The sequence below is a fragment of the Capsicum annuum genome, chromosome 3 (assembly GCF_002878395.1).
Source record: "Capsicum annuum cultivar UCD-10X-F1 chromosome 3, UCD10Xv1.1, whole genome shotgun sequence".
NCBI classification, from domain to species: Eukaryota; Viridiplantae; Streptophyta; class Magnoliopsida; order Solanales; family Solanaceae; genus Capsicum; species Capsicum annuum.
Window position 1 is genome coordinate 249967322 of NC_061113.1, and position 20549 is coordinate 249987870.

Genomic DNA, 20549 nt, shown 5'->3' on the forward strand with positions numbered 1-20549 from the left:
GTGGTTATTTCTTGTCAAATATTTTGCATTACTTATCACATACGAAAACTAACACATCTGCCTTTAAGTTGTTTTACTTTATAGATAATAGAAACTACTCCGTGTTGAAATAAGCTAGCAGAACATCCCTACGTCACAGAGTCAAAAGCGCACAAAATCCCATCCTCTGACCATCATTCAATAATGACTGGAAATAATGAAGAAAACGTATTGGCCATCAGGGACAATGTAATAGCCAAACAGAGTGAGATGATTGCAGAACTCACAAGAAATATTGAAATGTTGCAGGAGGAAATAAATCATACTCGAGATTTGGCTCACCTGGCCATTACTGTTAATGCTACCACTCCAGGAGGACACGGGACTCCACTCCAAATCCCTTCCCTTAGTACGCCTATTCTTAGGGATCATCCAAATAACATATCGTTCGTCTCTGCCCCTCCACTTGTCCAAAATACCAATCGTGAAAATAACCCAGATGCTTACCATCCACAAAATCCAACCCTAGCCCCACAAAATCCTTCTCAAATCTATAAAATTCATTCCCACATCCCCAGAACCCATTGGTAAATCCACAAAATCCATCCCCAGATCTATCAAATCTGCCAAATCTATCTCCGAACCCATAAACTTTATTTCTGAATTCGCAGAATCCCTCCCAAATCCCACCAAGCTACTCTTAAACTCCACAAAAATTTTCCAGTTTTCGAAACATTCTCCCCACCCACAATCTAACTTCTTTTCATCCACAAAATCAAGTCGCCTTTCCAAATCCTTCCTATGTCATCATATCCCCTGACATCTATAATTTCTTTCCTAATCTCGAGGTGGACCATTACGAGGAGAAAGAGAAAGAGTGGAAGACCAAGCATAAAATGAAGTTGCTAGCTATGAATGAAGAGATCATAAGGATCAAGGAATCTCATGGAGCAGGGAACAACGATGGGTTAGGTTATGATGATTTATGTGTTCACCCTGGAGTAGATCTACCAGAAGGGTATAAGGTCCCTAAATTTGAAGTGTTCGATGGCACCTAAAATCTAATGGCCCATCTGAAAAGGTATTATGATCAAATGGTGGGAGTAAGGAAAAATAAGGCATTATTAATGTGCTTATTCAACCGAAGCTTAAGTGGCGAAGCCTTAGATTGGTTCACGTCTCAAGAACTAAAAAAATGGACTAGTTGGAGGGCATTGGCCAAAAGTTTCCTTAATAGGTTTGCATTCAACACTGAAATAGTCCCTGACTGATATTCATTAGATCGGATCAAGCAGAGGAATGATGAGTGTTTCCGAGGCTATGCCTTCCATTGGAGAAAAGAAGCTGCCAAAGTACAACCTCTCATGTCTGAGGAAGAAATAGTGTCTGTGTTCTATCGCGCTCAATAGGGAGAATATTATACCAGGTTGGTATCCGCAGTCCGAGCAACTTTCACAGATTTAGTAAAGATTGGGGAATCTTTAGAGGAAGGCACCCGAACAGGAAAAATTGCCAAAACCCCAATATCATCTGAATCTTCTGCATTCTCAAAGAAGAAAAGAGAGGATGTGACTGTGGTCTCTACTGATTTTATTGATAAATTGAAGAGGAAATTCAAGCCTAGGAATATTCTTTCCTCACCGCCATCACTAAATTTTCAGCCTATATTCTACGCCCATCCCCAATATCAAGCTCCAATTTCAAATATTTTACCCAGTGCCAAATTTCGTAGCCAAATTATCAATCTCATGTTCAAGATATTCTTTCAAACAATCAAATAAATGTCCAAATGCCTCCAAACTATCATCAAGTACCTCCTCATGCTAATCAAAATTAGTATAACCACCCACGTGTAAGCCTCGAGAAGAAGCCTCCCAGAAAATTCACTCCATTGGCCGAAAGTCGTACCCATCTCTTCGGAAGATTGATGAAGGTCGGTTATTTACAGCCTATTCCACCAAAGACTACCAATCTCAATTCTCTATTCTTTGATGTCGATTTAGGAGCTCCAGGGCATAATACTGAAGATTGCATCAATCTGAAACACAAGATCCAGGACTTGATTGACCAGGAGATCATCACTCTTCAGGCGCCGGCACCAAATGTTGCTAGTAACACATTGCCTAATCATGAGGGAGCCACGATTAGCATGATCGAAATAACATGTGAATGGGTATCTAGCGAGATAATATCTAATGTGGATTCACGAAACTCCAAAAAGACATAAGGAGTGGAAATGTTAGAGAAAGTTGTGGCTGCCTTGAGTAAGAATTCGGAAGGAATTATTAAGCCTATTATGGTCCCGGAAAGAGCATTTAAGCGTGGAGTAAGATATCAATCAAGAAAAGAAAATAAGATCGAAGATAATTCAAAGGAGAGTCTATTTAGGCCCTTGCCGATCTTGTACCAGTCATTTCCCGTACATGAGATGTCAAACGATGATGGTCTTGGGGATGGAATAAGCGATCTGTTCAAAGGATGCAATGCTCTACCAGATGATTTACCAAAGTCCGGTGGGGTGAAAAAGATTGCATCAGAGGAGGCCTTGCAAAACTGTACCTCTAATCCACTCATAACCCGTCACCCATCGTGGTAGATGAAAAGGGCAATTACTAATAGTTTTTAAAATCGGTGATGATCCGAAAGAGGCCCCGTGATCCACCCTTTTATGTCTCAAATTTTTATTTCGTGTTTTACAACTTTCAAAAAGGCATGGGCCCATATTTGTGTGGGTCATGAGCCATAGTTTTTATTTATTTTCCAAAAGGCCTCCCTATATTTAAGAAGTTATTTTTTAAAAATATGATTATCTAGCATGGTTTATTTTGGTTGCAATAATTTAAAAACCTGCCAATGTCATGTCATGTCATGTCATGTCAAGGGTTAGACGAACAAAGTGAAGGAAATAATAATGAACAGAAAGGGTGATAAGGAGCAGTTAGTAGTAGATACAGAGGAATGTGAAAATCAAAAGAAGCCCAACCTGGAGGAGCCCTAATCCTACTTGAGATGGATAGTCAAGAGTGCACCAAACCAATCAATTCTGATGCGGTAAAGATATACTATGCTTGAAATATGTTATAGTTTTTTGTTTCTTGGCTTATTTGTAATCGTCTTTATAATAGTATCAATTTTATGATATGTAATTGCCTAGAACCCCTTCCCTTTGTGTACAAACTACGTTTGACCTGAATTCTCAAGAATGAGATACGTAGGCGGCCTACGTCGGCTTCAGTCAATCCCTTATGAAAATTTATCCTTTCCTTTTATGTATGAACTACGTGATAACCTGAATTCTCAAGAATGAGATACGCAGGCGGCCTATGTCGGCTTTGATCAACCCAATAGATTTTTCTATATATCCTTAGCGTAGTCTTGAACTATGTGTCCTGAACTACATTTGACCTGATTCCTGCTTCAACGGGATACGTAGGCATCCCAATGGCTCGGTCATATAACCCCAGAAAATGAAAACTGGGGCAGAATTTTTGAGAAGGAATCTCAAAAATTCACAAGAGGAAGATCGACATCCAACAAGGAGAACAAAAACCAACAAAGACTTTGGATCCTCTCGAGCTAATATCATATCAAACAACTTTAAATTGGGGCAGAAATTTTGAGGAGGTCTTCAAAATTTTCACTAATATATTGAAATGTATTTCAAATTCCCCAGCACCAGAGGGCAAAGTCAAACCTTTAAAGTCACTAGCTGCGACAAAATCTAGGTGGACTTAAATTTTGGCTATGACAGAACTATTTGAAGAACCCTCCAGCAATGATAATGAGTTTTAGAAATCCATCATTGGATAAAGTCAGAACTAAGAGGAAGACATTCGTTGAGCTAGTACATGACATAACTGACAGAGATTTTCTAAAGTTTTTATAGAAGCTTTCGAAGCTATTTTCTAAAAATTAAGACTACTTTCAACAATTTATACAAATCTTTTATTTAGTACTTTCCTAGACATCAATCGAGATGGAGAGTCAAGGGTGGAGGTACCAATATGATGGGGCACCTGAAAGATGGCGAGGAGCAAACCGAGCAGACAAGAAAGTCAACAAGGAGTAGTTTTATTCAAACTAATTATTTTTCTGTGGATGCATGGATCAATACACAAAAATGAGTGATGATTTCAAAGAATCCCCAAGCAAATTGGGAGTCATTCCAGAACATATAATGCTTAAGAATGGTACTTTTGGGTAGCCCAAAATGGGTTTAAAACCCATTTATCGAGGACCATTTGAATCATCCATCCCATTTTTTGAGGTCATGGAAGACAAACAAAGGCGTCTTCTTTTCTTTACGAACATTGTATTTAGAATTTTTCTAAAAAATGGTCGCTAGCAAAAGCGACTTTGTGTCTACTAATTGTCTACCTTGAGTACAGGTACATGTAGAAAGCAAGACGTTGATAAATGAATTCAGGTGAAATTGTTTTTAAAATTACCGAAAGAACCATTCATATCATTGCCAAGAGGGCCATTTCATATCATTACCAAGAGGGCCATTGCATATCATTGCCAAGAGGGCCATTGCATATCATTGCCAAGAGGGTCATTTCATATCATTGCCAAGAGGGCCATTCATATCATCGCCGAGAGGGCCATTGTATATTATTGCTAAGAGGGATATGCAATATCTGTTGACACGTTGAGGATATCATCAGCATTCAATATCTATTGACACACAAGACATAAATGTTGGCATCGAGGATATCATCAGCATTCAATATCTGTAGACACGTAAGATATAAACGCTGGTGTCGAGGATATCATCAGTATTTCATATCTGTTGACACGCAAGATATAAATGCTGGCGTTGAGGATATCATCACCATTCAATATCTGTTGACACGTAAGACATAAACATTGGCGTCGAGGATATCATCAGCATTTCTATCTGTCGACACGCAAGACATAAATGCTCGCATCGAGGATATAATCAGTATTTCATATCTGTTGACACGTGAGACATAAATGCTGGCATCGAGGATATCTCATCATTTTGTGAATCAGCATCTGAATACATCAAGAGCACACGATTTGAAGAGATACTTTTAAGTCACCATCTAAAGACGAATGGTATTTGGGATTTCCTAGAAATTGACAACTTGAGGATCATCTATAAGTCATATTATTTGAAATAGGATAGTGAGTAAGATCACCTATGAGTTGATAGCCTGTAGGTCATACGTAAGTTACAACAACATCCTAATCGGATAGTGTGCAAGATCGCCAAAAAATTGATAGTCTGGAGGTTATGCATAAGTCGCAACTAAATACTTACTGGAGAATATGCGAGATTATCAAATTGATACGTTCAAGGGTTCTCTATAAGCCGCATCATATCCAAGATCGATTATGTGCAGGATTACCCAAGGACTAGCAATTTGAGTGATATCTATAAATCATATTGTATCCAAGGTCGGATGATGTGTGGGAACACCTAAAAGCTCACGATTGGAGGGATATTTGTAAGCCATCTCTTATCCAAGGTCAGATAATGTGCAGGATTACCTAAAAGCTAGCAATTCAAAGGATATCTGTAAGTTGCCTCGTATCCAACATCAAATAATGCGCAAGATTATCCAAAGATTGACAATTTAAGAGAAATTTATAAATCCATCATCGGCTATAACCGGAGAGGTTATCATTCCACATACAAAAGTGATATAGGTAACCAAAAGGGTTGCCATACCAGCACAAGATTAAACGGTTGTAGGGACTATTCTGCATAAAGTATCGTCGGTACCAAAAAGGGCCACCCCATTTTGAAGACATATTCAACCGATAAACGTCATAATTATACAACAACCAAGATGGTTGTTGTGTTTGTCGTTGCCAATTATTTCATTTCAAACAGGTACATGGAAGGATGACTTCGCTTCTTAGACAACAACTCACATGGAGATATGATAAAAAAACTATATGCCTCTTTCGTGAATTATTTTTAGCACTAACAATTTTGTTTGAGATATTGTCGAGAGCATTCGAGGGGATGAAAATCTCAAATCAAACCCACAGGTGCGGACGACTCCAAAAAAGACACAGCACAATGTGGAACTCTTTCTTAGCAGCAAAATGAGACATAGTCTAGAGAGGGACGTCAAACTCTTTGGACGCGAGCTATAGGATGATTACCACCACCATCCAACCACACCCTTATTATAAGGCATGTGGGTATTTTTGGATGTTCTAACTCTGAGCTTCAACTCCGAGATAATTCTCAACTCATGCCGAGGGTAACCTTCTCTTTCTTTCAAAGTCGGGTGACAACATACTCAGAGTTTGGAAATTATGTCTGGGTAAGATCTTGTCTATGGGTGTGAAGGATCTCACATTCATGTTTAAGAGGTTACAGGCCTCTTTTCCGAAATTCGATCAACTTGTCACTCATCCTGAGCCAAAGATCATCTGAAATAAAAGACTATCTTTCCTACCGATTGAGTCGAACTACAAGCAGCCTGATTCCCTAAAATATTGGGGATATGTAGGCTGAGATCTATGTAGAAAACTCGACTGCATTCCAACCTCCCCCATAATCCCTTTATTCCCCAGCTTCTTGGTTTTATCAAAAGCTCTAAAACCAAGATAGCTTGTGAATTTTCTTGAAAATCATGCTCATGATTTATGAACTACAAGTGGCCTGAATTCTCATATTACCTGAGATATGTAGGGAACCTGATATCGAGGTCCGGTCATAATTCTAAGAAACTTGTGTGAAAACCAACCTCTTTCAGATTCGAATTTGTGGTCCGACAAAAATTAGAAACGTCAACCTCCCTTTGCCAAGGATTACTTGTATCCATCCTATCCAAAAGGAGGGCGTAGTTGTTGACACCTAATTTTTGTCCTCCATAATCCAATTTAATTTTGAATTTCTTCAATTTTAAGATAAAATCACGACAATTATTTTATTCAAATAAATATAATTTAAAATGTTTATTTGAGTTAATTTTATCATTTAATTAATGATTATACATTTTGTTATTTAAATGAATATCTTATCAAATTAGACTTTTATTGATTAAACTTGAAAACTAATCCAAATGGATAAAGTCTTGATTTTAAATATGACTTGTTCTCAAAATATTTTATTTGGAGGAATATTTGTTGGATTTTTATCAAATTAAGAAACTTGAGGTTAATTTGTTACTTAATTCGTGCCAGATTGCAATTCAATTTAGCGAACGAATTGATATGACCTCAATTGAAATCCAATTGGCTCAATTGTAATGTAGTTGACCAATAGATATTCAATTTGGTTATAATTTAAATAAGTCGTTTAAATTGTAATTCAATCTTAATCCCAAAAGTTACCATTTCTTAATTGAAATTATTTTAATCCGATTAAATTTAATTTGAGTTATTCTTAATCCAATTAAATTTAATTATGATTATTCTAATCTAATTAATTTTAGTTGGGTTTATTTAATAACCCAATTAGATTTAATAGGGGTTATTAAATAACCCAAATTAAAACTCATTTTAACACCATTCTACAGGCCCAAGCAATAACCAGCTTCAGTGGCCCATTCTCATGCATTTTTTTCCTCTCCAATCAGCAATATCAGGCCCAATAATATATGACCCGGTCCAGCCAAATACCCTTTACCCCTTATCTTTTTTCTTTTCAAACCAACAAAGGAAAAACAAAAATCAGCAACAACAATCGACCTTCAGCCTTAACACCAGCCAAATCCTAATCAACGTCTTCAACATCGTGAACCATCAACCCGAATCAGACCCAATTTCAACCCACCTGCATGTTTCCTCAACGGCGAAACCTGTCCAAATCCAAAATCGGACTGCTCCGACAGTTGTACCCGATCCCGTAATAGACCCGACTTTGACCCGTTGAGTTGGCATGCGGAAAAGACAAGAAATCTTCTAGAAACACGCCTAGGTGTCTCCTCCAAGCGTTTAAATCCCTAAAAATTTAGATTAATCCGTACGATTTCGTACATATTTGGTAAAATTTCATTGGTCCTTAGGGTAATGATCCACTTCCCCAATTTCTATTGGTTGCTATTCTGAAATCTGTCGGGGGAATCTAAAATTCGGACGTTTTCAAAAGTCCCAAGAAGACCCCTATTCATCTCCTATATAAGAAGTTTCTTGTTCTTTGAGGAAGGGGGATTTTTTTTCTGCTTCTTCCCTTTTGGATTCGAAAAATCAAGGTGTTTTTTTTGGAGGATTGGCTCTAGGGTTCTAAGTTTGGGGATGAAAAATTTGAAGAATTTTTTTAGGGTTCTTTGGAGGCTGGAAATTCTAGGTTTCAAAATTTTGGGTTTGAAAAATTGATTGAGAGGCTGGGGGGTACGTTTTTCTGAGAGAAATCTTGGTTTGGAAAAATTGAGAGAGAAGGAAGAAAGGAAAAAGAAAGGAAACTTTTGGAGAAATATTAACTCTTTAGTAGAAATCCTGTTCTTGTTTTGAAACTTGGTCGAAATCATCGAAGTAGTAGTGAAGCTCCGGTGGTGATCAATATCCTGACGATTAACTCGTGGTCCTGTTTTGCTACTCTCCAAAAGGTAACATTCCTTTTCTGTTTTAAATTTCGATCTTTTCTGCTTCATTTCAATTTTCTGTAGCGATAACTAATTTTTTTTTTTGGTAACATTGTGTGCTAAGATTGATTGCTGGTAGATGGCTTTAATAGCCATAGGTGGCGTTCATGATAGTTGTCGTTATGCTTTATTTGAATCGATATGTTTGCTGGAAAATTTTTGGCTAGTTGAGTTTGTTTGTAAGTTTCATGTGCCTAGGTCGGAGGTTGAAAATTCAGGTAAAGATTGGAACTTTGTGCGATTTTAGTTGTTGGTGTGCAAAGTTTCCATATGTGTAGGATCCATTGAATAGCCGGACCACATTGAGTGTATTTTGTGTCATTTCATCTTGCATTCGTTCAAGTAGATGCATAAATAGCTTAAAAATGTATGAAACTCAATTGTGTGTCAGTCATGTATACATAGATGTGGTGTGTAAAGTTGCTAATTTTTCAACTAATATTAATTTTGGATTTCATAATTTCAAATGTATAAATGGGGAAAATTTGGCTACTTGTGTTGGTTAGTAAGTCTCATATGCTTAAGATAGAGGTTAAAATTTAGGTAAAATCTAAACCTTTTTTACTGTTTAGTTAGTGGTGGATTCACATCTCGGTAAACTAAGCTCTCTTTATGAGTAAGGTTCGTTAAAGGGATGGACCACATTGAGTTTGTTGTTTGCTGAACCTACATTTCATTAACATGATCTCTTTATTAATCTTTAGGATCGATTTGAATATTCGTCTGAAACTGAAAACTAAAAAGGGTATTTGAAATCCAAGTCCATTTAATAAGTCGGCTTCTGTTAGTTGATTCATGGCTTTATTCATTTGCCTGCACCTATCAGTGCTGAAGAAAGCGTTACTTTTCAACATATGGTTTGTCAGAATGTTGGCTAGTTTTTCTATCCATTGTAGTTCATGTTCGAAATCACCTGTGGCAATATTCTTTTCATCCTCATCGGCATCAAAGCTTCATTATTTGCAGTGAATTATTTTGTGGGATAACGAAGTAACAATATTTTCATATGATTGGATATTTTTTGTGCATTTCATGTTCTTGTACTGTATCCAATATAACTGTTTGTTTGTAGAACACTGTATAAGTTGACTAGCCTTGATTTGTTCTACTTTGAGGAAATTTTTCTAGTCAAGCTTTACCTGTGCTTCACCTAAATGCTTCTTTGATTATCTAAGTGCTTATGTGATAGTAAATAATTTGTCCGTTTGCCTGATTGTAGTGTTCATTGAGGATAAGTATACCTAGACATCATGTGAATTTGGTTTCTCATTAGACTGTTATGCCCAAGCAGATAGGGAAATACTCCTAATGTGAATTTGATTTATTAAATTTTCCTGCATGTTGTGCATAAATTTGGTCTTTTATCGCTCAGTAAGTTTATTCGAATGCGCCCTGACCAATAGGTAAATTGTCTCCTGTTGAACTTTTGATTGAAGTTTTAACTTCGCTAAACTAACGTGCCCATCTCATATATTTAATATTTGCCCGCTATTAAATAAGATGCATGATATTTTAGTATTTTTGAATATTAGTTTGAACGTGTATTAATTACTTTATTTTTCCTTCTTTCCTTTTGTATGTGGAAACATTCCGAGTCTAAATGGACTCTATTCCCATTGTTGCATTATCGATGTGGGCCATTGGAGCCAATCCCTCATGAGTCAATTTTGAAATCCCTAAGTAGACAATCTTATAGTACACGAAAATACAAGGAATCGAAAGAAGAAGAACGGGTTAAAAACCCACATTTGAAGCGACCAAGAGACTTGAAAGTCTCGGTTTCCATTTCATTTATTATTGTTGTCTTTATTTATTCAGTTATTATTTTTATTCATTCATCTTGACCACGAATCCAAAGTTGTAAATTTAATACAGGTGGAGCGAGACTCAAGCCAAACGCTCGAAAACTAGATTAGAACAAGTGAAAATAGATCGAAAGCCCAACTAGACTAGGATAGGTCTCATTGATTTGGGCCCAATGGTCTAAATCCCTTCCTTTCTCCCTTTCTCCTTTTTCTTTATGCTTGTTTGCCTTACGTGTTTTGTGAACCTAGTTAAATCCTTAGTCAAGTCGCTAAAAAATTGGTTTTGCATAAACACCAAAATATTCCTAAAATCGCTTTCTTTTCAAAAATCAACTTCTTTCAAGGTTAATCAAAGACGATTTTCAAACAGTTCGAATAACCGTAAGTTAGTGGATGTTTTAGGTGCCTAACACCTTCCTAAAACGTTAATAGGAACCGCTTATTCAGAATCTCTAACTTAAATGATTTTCCTGTTTTGAATCGTTTGAAGTAACTCTCTAAAGGTTTCTTAATTCCTTTTCAAAATTAAGTGGTGACTCTCTCAAAAAGTCAAAATTTCTTCACAAAACAATGATGAATGTCTTACTTATCAGTTCTGGTTTATCTCTTAGTGTAATTGATGCACTCATGTACCTTGCAAATACTACAAGACCTATAGCCTTTTCAGTTAATTTGTTAGCAAGGTATATTTCTGTTCCTACTATGAGACATCAAAATGGGATAAAACACATGAGCTTGTATTATTCTAAAGATTGCAGTCCTGATTTTATTAGTCATGCTGATGTTGGGTACTTATCTGACCCGCATAAAGCTCGGTCTCAAATAGGCTATGTGTTCATATGTGGTGGCACCGCCACATCTTGGAGATATACAAAGCAGTCTATCGTAGCAACTTCATCGAATCATGCTGAGATAATAGCTATTCATGAAGCAAGCTGAGAATGTGTATGGTTGAGGTCAATGATACATCTCATTTGAGAAAAATGTGGTGTGAAATATGATAATCTACCCACAATTTTATACAGAGATAATTCAGCATACATTGCACATCTTAAGGAAGGATTCATAAATGGAGATAAAACGAAGCACATTTTGCCAAAGTTTTTTTACATACATGAGCTACAAAAGAATGAGGATATTAACGTGCAACAGATTCGTTCAACTGACAATGTGACTGATTTATTCATCAAATCTTTTCTAATTGCAACTTTCAAGAAGATGTTGTACAAGATCGAGATGTAAAGGTCAAGGATGTTCTCATTAGGAGGAGTTGATACGCGCTATACTCTTTTTTTCCTATTGAGGTTTTGTCCCATTGGGTTTCCCTTGTAAGGTTTTTAATGAGGCAACCGAAATGCGTATTATTAGAGATGTGTACTCTTTTTCCTTCACTAGATTTTTTTTCCTATTGGATTTTTTCTAGTAAAGTTTTAACGAGGCACATTATCTACCAATTAGACATTCAAGGGGGAGTGTTATAAATGTATTTACATTATGGTGAATGTCTATTAAGATCTACTTTGATATCTATTAGGATTTGAAGCATCCGTCTTTATCTACTTTGATATCTATTAGGATTTGAAGCATCCGTCTTTTACTCAGACTAGAAGTAAATTTCCCCTATAAATAGGGGTTTTGTTCATTGTATTTACAATCATATAACCTCTCATCCTTCAAGAGAAATAAAAATTACTTTCTCTATTTTTTCTATTCTTCTTATTTATTCTTTTTTGTTTTATAACATAATATGATTTTTCATCGTATTTATATGAGAAAAAGATTCAATTTATAGTACTTTTCGTATAATCTTTAAATATTTTAATTTTAAAATTAACTAAATCTAATTTAAATAAAAAAAAATTAATCAAACCAACTCTCAAAACGTTAACAGTAACAACTAAAAAGAAACGAGGAAATAATTGTGATAACTAAAGGCGAATACTCAGTTTTTACCCATTTTGATTTCTGACCGTTGTGACCAGGGGTGAGCGAAGGGGTGTCAAGTGATTTTACTAAATATATACACAATTATATATATTAATACTGTGCGCAAACAGTAATTTTCAAGAAAATGGCACTGCTTAACTATGAGCTCCCCTTCGCGCGAGAAAAATGAGTTGAAAGATCCTCTCAAGTTTTTGATTAAAAAAAAAGGATAAGTGAGTTCCACAATATTATTAAATTAAAAAAATAAAGTCGTTTAAACAACTGAAACAGTTGTTTGACAATTGCATTAGTTGTCTCAACAACTATCAAAGTTATCGAACAAATTTGCGCAGTTGTTGAACAACTTTGCAAAGTTGTCGAACAACTTTGATACTTGCTGAACAACTTTGTAAAGTTATCGAACAACTATCAAAGTTGTTCGACAACTATGCAAAGTTTTTGGAGCGAAAATGTTTACAAAAAATTAAAATCTTTTTGTCCCTTTTACCTAATTTTTAAAACTTGAAAACGCTCACTAATTGAAAATTTTGTTTGTCCCTTTTAATTCAAGGTCTCCTTGGCTCAGTGGTTACACACCTTGAATGGGACAAGATTTACCGCACTTGAACAATTACTTTTTTCTACAAAATTTATTATACTTGTGATAATTAAATATTTATCCTTTCTTATATAAAAATCCACACTGTTTTTGAATACATCCTCGCGATCTTTAGCAATATTATTAATTAATTTCATAATAAATCTTGTTTTCCCCACTTCAGCTCTCCCGAATAGTCTGAATATTCCTCCACGGCGATAAAGGGATAAAAGACCTGCTACTTTACTTCCTGTTTTAAAAATAGATAATTTTGTATCCAATCGTATAAAGATGGGCGCAGATCTATAAATAGGAGACGTTGTACTAATATCTACAGGCCTTAAATTATCAACAGGCTCTCTGAGTACATTAAAAATTCGTACATATTTTTTTCTACAAAATTAAATTAAAACTAAATTATATCATGGGACAACAACATAACATGTTTTCACTGGCCACATGTCTCAGGAATACAGAAGCACAATGTTGAGATTCATGGTAAGATATTAGATAAACCACAATGAGTGTGGCATCTGCTGCACGGTGACCGTGAAACTCTCTTCTTATAGAGGCATTCATCATTGAAATCAGAGCATACGATGCAGATAAAAGAGCTAAGAGCATATTCTTACATCTGCTTGGGGGTGGGGATTAATATTTTGGAGCATAATACTGTGTCATGGTGTATAGAGAATTAATTATTCACAGTCGAATTTTGCTAATCTTTTTCAATATCAATTTTTTTTCAATATATTTTGCTTTCATTTTAATCTTTACTATATATAAGACCATAACATGTCATAATTTATCTTCTTAGTCATTACAGGTTATTAAACATATATAACAGTGTGAGTTAGCAAATAGGTAGTGGTTGTTGGTATTGTTTCTTAGCTATTGGATATTTTGGACGTTTTATAGTTGTCGGTGTTTCAAGTTGTTGTACCCATAATTGACTATGCAGGTACACTTCGGCCCATTGAACAATAAGCCCAATCCACCTTTTGATTACTACATTGTGTATCCACTTAAAAGCGGGTAGGGCCCACTTCTTTTTGCTCCCTGTTTTCTATATTTATTTCATTTTGTTTAATATAATGGACCCCACATCCTCATTTCAACGAACTATTGTAGCATTTCCTCTTTTTTTTTTTTTTTCTTTTTTCGGTTTTAAACACATCTCCGACACTTGCATGTCTTCCTTCTCTGTGATATCCAGTTATATAGCTTAAAGTAAATTCTTTGATCTCAATCTCTTCACCAAATGGAACTGAAAATAGTTGATAAGATGATCATTGGCCTTTTGAAGATGTTACTTAATACTATAACCTGGATTCATTAGCAGAGTTGATGGTTTTTTTTGTGAACAATTCTTTCTATAATTTGGAGCACCACTGCTGCTTTTCTCTTTGTTGCCCTTAATAGAAGAATCTTTTGTGGGCAGTAGACTAAAATAAACAGCCTTTTAAGAGATAGTTCCTTATACAAAGTAGTGATATTAAGACTCAATTTTGGAAGATCCTATGTATGGGCATATTCCATCGAGTTTAAGTTTTGAAAACGGTAGTGTATAAATATTATACACTATCAGGTAAATTTGATCTACTATTGCAGGTTATTCAATTTCTTACAAAAAAAAGTTTAAAAAAAAAAAGAATTGAGTAACCTGTAATAGTAGGTCAAGTTTACCTGACAGTATAGAAACTTAAATTCTATTCCATATATGTACCTTAAATAGTTGTACTTTCTTACCTTAAATAGGGAGAAGAGTAAAAACTATTCCTGTATTTTTCGTTTATTAGTTTTGTTTTTCATGTTTAAAATGTGACTTATTTCCTTTATGTTTAAAATGTGATTTATCCCTCACGTTAGCTTCAAATCAATCATGTCAAATCTTCTCCTGCTAAGTTTCATAACTTGTAAAGTTTTTCATCATTAAAATAATGATTTTTCTTTTACAAAATTTAAATTTATGGGCCAAGTATTATAAATTAGGAAATCAAATATAATTTAAAATTTCAAATAGTGCATTTTAAAGAATTTGAAATTTGAAATTATGATTTCAAATTGCATGTTCATACGTTAAAAAATATATTTTTCTTTTCTTCTACTATTATAGAAGCACAAATAGCAGGACGACCACAACTTAAGTTATTATACATTGTGTAGTGAAAATTGGAGAGACTTCTGCCTTTAGTTATTTAAATCAAAAGGGTAAACATGTCAAATATATCCTTGAACTATGCAAAATGGAATAGTTTTACCCTTAATATGTATTTGGCTCAAAAGGTCCTTGCCGTTATATTTTTTGCTCAAAAATATCTTTCAATGAGCAAATTAGGTTAAAAATACCTTTCTTGCTAACGGTGGTGCAATGAAAACTGGACAAAATTCTTGCTAACAGGAATATTTTTTCTTGTTTTGGAGTTAGGAGGAATAGTAATTTTGAGCCAAAAATATAATGGTCAAGAGAATTTTTGAACCAAAAACATAAGGAGTCTTACACTGAACCGTTTTGAATAGTGCATGGGTATATTTGATCATTTGCCCCATCAAAAGTGAGGACATTTTCGCCTTTTACATGTGTTCTTTGTGCTGCCGCTCTGCTTGTCGATCACTCTTCGCTTTTCTTCCTCTCTCTTTTGCCTTCGGTCACTCCGAGTTTCTCTCTCATTCTTTTTCTTTAACCTTTACTCTCTACTTCTTGCTTCTTATGGTTTTATCAATAAAAAGAGAATTAAGTTGAGTGTTTCAAAAATAAATCTAACAGGTGAAGGACTGGGTCAATCAACTATATGATCCTTCCGCTTCTACTCAGGTGCCGAGCTAGCTCGGGACTCGGCTCTGTTGGCATGTATACTCGGCTTAGTTTGACCCGATAAAAGTTTGGTCAAAGTTCGGACCCAGTTGAGCCTATTCGGCTTGACTCACTTGGGTCATATAATGATTAGTTTAAAACTATTCATTCATTAATTAATAAAGTTAGAAAAATATAAATTTAATAATATTCTTAATTATAATTAGTTATAATTTAATAATAAATGGATGGTGCTATTTCCGGATGAAGTTCCTATGCTGAAAGAAGCTAAAAAGATACTACGAAGGGAGGCTTTTATTTCCAACTTTGTTGATAGTTTTTATTTGTCAGTGTCCCACAAAAAAAGGGAATTTTTTTTTTTCATATTTTAGTCTTAATATTAATTACTTATTCCTCAAGTATCTTTTAAAACCTAATACTAAACAATAGTACGGTAAAATATTCATATATAAATCACTGAAGCATAGTGTTTATTGTCGAGGGTCATGAACTGTTCATAAATAGCTTTTTCCATTCTACAGATTTTCAATTGCTGTAATCCCAAGTTTGTTTTGAATTGGCGATATATTGTTATAAAAGCAGCTGTTCAGAGACCCTATAGTACACCTTAAACATGTTGCAAGACGTGCCTGATTGGTCGGAACTTCCATATGATCTGCTGGTCTTGATAGGTAGATGTTTGAATTTGATTGTAGACTATATAAAATTCTGCAAATCATGGCACTCTGCAGCCACCAAGAACAACTTTAACAGTGACCTACCAAGAGTTCCTTGGCTGATGTTAGCGGAAGAAGAAGATAATGAGGGAAATTCCTTTCGAAGATTCTTCAGCCTTTATGATGGCATGATCTTGAAGAAGAGGATTCCAAAAGCCAGCAGAAAACGATGTATGGAGTCTATGGGTTGACTTATCACAGTAGGAGCTGACGAGGGTGAAATTAGTCTGCTACATCTCTTCTCTGATGTTCACATTGAATTGCCCCATCAAAATACCACCTTAGATTATGACGATCCCGACGATCACTTGGCTGACTGGATGATGGACCTTTATTCGCAAGGCAGTTTTATCAGCTAGTCCTTCTCATACATCCGATTACGTTTTCGTGGTCATTGAGGGGGGCATGGGGTTCCTCAGTTTCTGGAGACCTGGAGATTTGAGATAGACTAGAGTTGTTTGGGAAGGAACCTATCAGAATCTATTTGTCGATTTGCTGTATTTTAATGGCAAAATTTATACCGTGAATTATTCGGGTGAAGTACTAGTTTGTGATGTTGATGATGTTGTTGGCCCTCAAGGTCATATCATAGCGCAGATACCATTTGAACCTCAAGGAGTTGTAGAACACTTGTACATCCTAGAATCACTAGGATCATTATTTGTAATTTCGCGATATGGTGTTCGAGTTAGGCCAATCGAAGATGATTGCGATAGCTTTCCATTGACGCTGAGGCCGGATGAACGCGAATTGTTGGGGGACGGTGAGTTCACATATGGGACAACAGATTTTCGAGTTTTTCAGGTCGATTTAGTGACTGGCAAAGTGACTGAAACTGAGGAATTAGGAGACATGGCTTTTTTTTTGGGTGCTAATGCTTCTCTTTCAGTCCAAGCTTCTCAATTTCCAGGAATCAAGCCCAATCATATTTATTTTACAGACGACTGTTTTGAATCATACCTCTGCTATGAAGAAGGAGGCGGACGTAGCAGATGGCAGCATCCAGCCGCATTACGATGGTGTTTCCCTCAGTTCGTTTTGTCCTCCTATTTGGGTAACACCAACTTCGTATTAAGTCCTTTATTTATTCTGTTTGTTATGCTATATGTTACTATTGTTTAACAATAAAGTCAAATGCTTTTAATTTAAATAGTTACAGTATCATTTACCTTCAGATCGAACTGGTTGCTGTATCTTTGTTGTTTCATATAATTGGACAAAAGATATTCTATTAGTTGTTATACTTCCTTAATTTTGTTGTATTGGAATGCTGCTAGAAATTGTTCAACATCTAATGATCCTCAACTGGATAGAACTTTGTCTTTCTTCTTCTTCCTGTAACGAACTGAAGAGAAAGAAGGTGCCCAGCCTGATATTGAGACACAGTCACCTTTACTAGGCGGTGTTACCATCTTCTACCTGTCTATAGGAAAAGGAGGAGGGTATAAGATGCTTTCTATTACTACTATGCTTCAATTTAAGTGTTTTGAAACTAATTCTTCAACTGCTTGATTGAATTTCAAATGGGAATTGATTTATTACAAGGTAAAATATAGTGAGTTTTCCGCAGAAAGACCAAAATATACGACGGATGTTTAAAGAGACTGCCATTCTGCTGTTACTTATATAATCATTAGCATCTCTTGCTTGAAACGGTAGAAGCAACAAGGGGAAAAAGAAAGAGGATGTTTCAGTTGATGTATCCTCTAATCCACCTTGACATTATCCTTTGAACCTACCCAGCCCTTAATCCTAGTGACCGATGTTTAACAACGTAACTCTGACCTTGTATGAACTTCCATGTCTTCCTTCTCCGACATATCCAGCTGCAGCTTAAAGTAAATTCTTGAATCTCGATCTCTGGATACCATTGCGCTTTTTGGAGATGTTACTTAATACTTCGATCGACTGGGTTTCATTAGCAGAGCTGATGGTCTTGTTGTGAACATTTTCCCCGGACCCGGGCATAGCGGGAGCTTTAGTTACTCCATCTTTGGAGTGCCATTGCTGCTTTTCTCCTTGTTGCTCTTAAATAGTATTTACACAAGTAGAATTATGATAAGCTAGTAGTGGAATGTGGTTTTATAAAGAATTTAAATTTTGGTGCCCCGTCAGTATACAAAATATTCTGCACTGTCATGTAAGCTTGACTTGCTATTGCAGGTTACTTAATTTTTTCTTTTTTAGTTTTTTATGTAAATAATTGGGTAACCTGCAATGGCAGATCAAGTTAAGTGATAGTGTAGAATATTTTGTGCACTGACGCACATAACTTAAACTCTTTATAAATGGCCCACCACATAATCCTTATTACCTGGAAAACTGCTGGAAGCAAAATTGACCTTGCTGTGAACATGCCTTTTCCCCTAATTGTCGTAATTTCATCTTAAAAGGAAACGTATCAGCTGATTTTGTGTCGCTAAATTGTTCCCTAAGTTCTCTATAATAGAAGAATCTTTTGGGGGCAATAGACTAATATAAACAGCCTTCAAGATAAAAAGCTCCTTATACTACCCTTAGTATTAATTAAATGAATGTCAACGAGTGACATTGATATAGTTAAGCACTGAAACCAAGAATGTCAAATATTTCTCGATTTTTAGATATTGACTTGTGTGTGTGAGGCTCTCATTATTAACAGTAGTCCAAACAAACGGATTACTTAAGGGTGTAGTTGCCAGTTTATGCCTTGATGATACACGTTCATATGTCTAATCCTTCATGCTTTTTCTGGCAATCTTTGTGGAAAATAAGACGAGTAACAATATGGTTAATCTTATAAATTTTTACTGATGTATTTCAAATTATATGATGTAATTTGATTAGGTACAAAATTTATAAAGAAAGAAATATCTTTTGAATTATGATATTAAATAGAGAAAATTACGGCCCCATATCTTTGGTCATCTAGTTTAGGTTTACAAAATGTATACATAGAAAAATTACATAATATCACTATCAGCGGCGGAGTCGAGATTTTCATTAAGGGGGTTTAGAAGTAAATATACGAACTAGTCGAACGGGTTCAACATCTACTATATATGAATAAAAAAATATTTTCAATCATGTAAAAATAGTATTAAAACAGTATAATTTTTCGTCGAAGGAGGTTCAAATGAACCCCCGAGAGCACATGTAGCTCCACTCCTGATCACTACTTAACTTATCATAACTATTTAAAATTTCAATTCTTTTAAACAGTTACACAAATCTTGATTTTACTTTCTCTCTCTATTAAAAGCTCGAATATATCATAGAAGAATGTGATGTATCTATGTAAAATTTGGTGATGTATCTGAAAAAATATAATGTATTTGTACAAAATTAAGTGATATATACGAAAGAGTTTAAGTGATATATACGAAAGAGTATGATGTATCCTTATAAATTTAAGTGATGTATTTGTGTAGACTAAATCAATATTTTTTAGTAATATTAAGAAGAATTGTGATACGGAATAATTAACTTCAAAAAATTGAAATTTATGTAAGTTTTTACAAATTTTTATTTACATAGCATTGTTGTCAACTTGTCATAGAATAAAGAATTTAATGGCCTAAACATATTAATGTATCTTTAGCTAGATTGGCTAAATTAATTTTCTACATTCTTTTAATTTTATATAAATAACATAAATACCAACCCGAAATTAATTACACTCTCTTCTATTTTTTTAATTACTTTACTCTCTCTCCCTATTAATATACATAACATAGTCGATATATACATATCACTCTGTGTATATGTTGGAATTTTGTAACATATTTAGGGAGTTAGATTTTTTATAATATTGAAAACATAAGTTGTGTATTTGTGTAATTTTTAGTTTAATTTTTGTGTATCCTCATTATGACTGGTTACAAGGGTTTCAAGCACGCGTTAATAAGGAGTCGTTGGTATTTTGGCCCTCAGAAAAAATGCACGTACATACATATATTATAAATATTGTATATATTTCTGTATTGACACCCTAAAAAAAAAAGCTAAAATAGTTTCATTAGCTGATTAATGGTACACGAGTGAACATTTAGGGGGATCACATTTAGTTCGATTGATCTTAGCATTTTTTTTCAAATTTTAATTTCTTGATGTTATATTTTACCAGTTACGGCCTACTTTTTATTTTTTCTCTTTATTTTT

General features: G+C 35.0%; 1 long non-coding RNA gene and 1 pseudogene across 1 annotated transcript; both read left to right on the plus strand.

The window, feature by feature from the left end:
* Nucleotides 1-7605: 7605 nt before the first annotated feature.
* Nucleotides 7606-11721, plus strand: LOC124897173. Its single transcript, XR_007053847.1, has 2 exons — nucleotides 7606-8513; nucleotides 11380-11721. It is a non-coding gene; the product is annotated as an uncharacterized LOC124897173 (long non-coding RNA).
* Nucleotides 11722-15929: 4208 nt separating this feature from the next.
* LOC124897174 lies at nucleotides 15930-18444 on the plus strand (annotated as a pseudogene).
* The last annotated feature ends 2105 nt before the right edge of the window (nucleotides 18445-20549 follow it).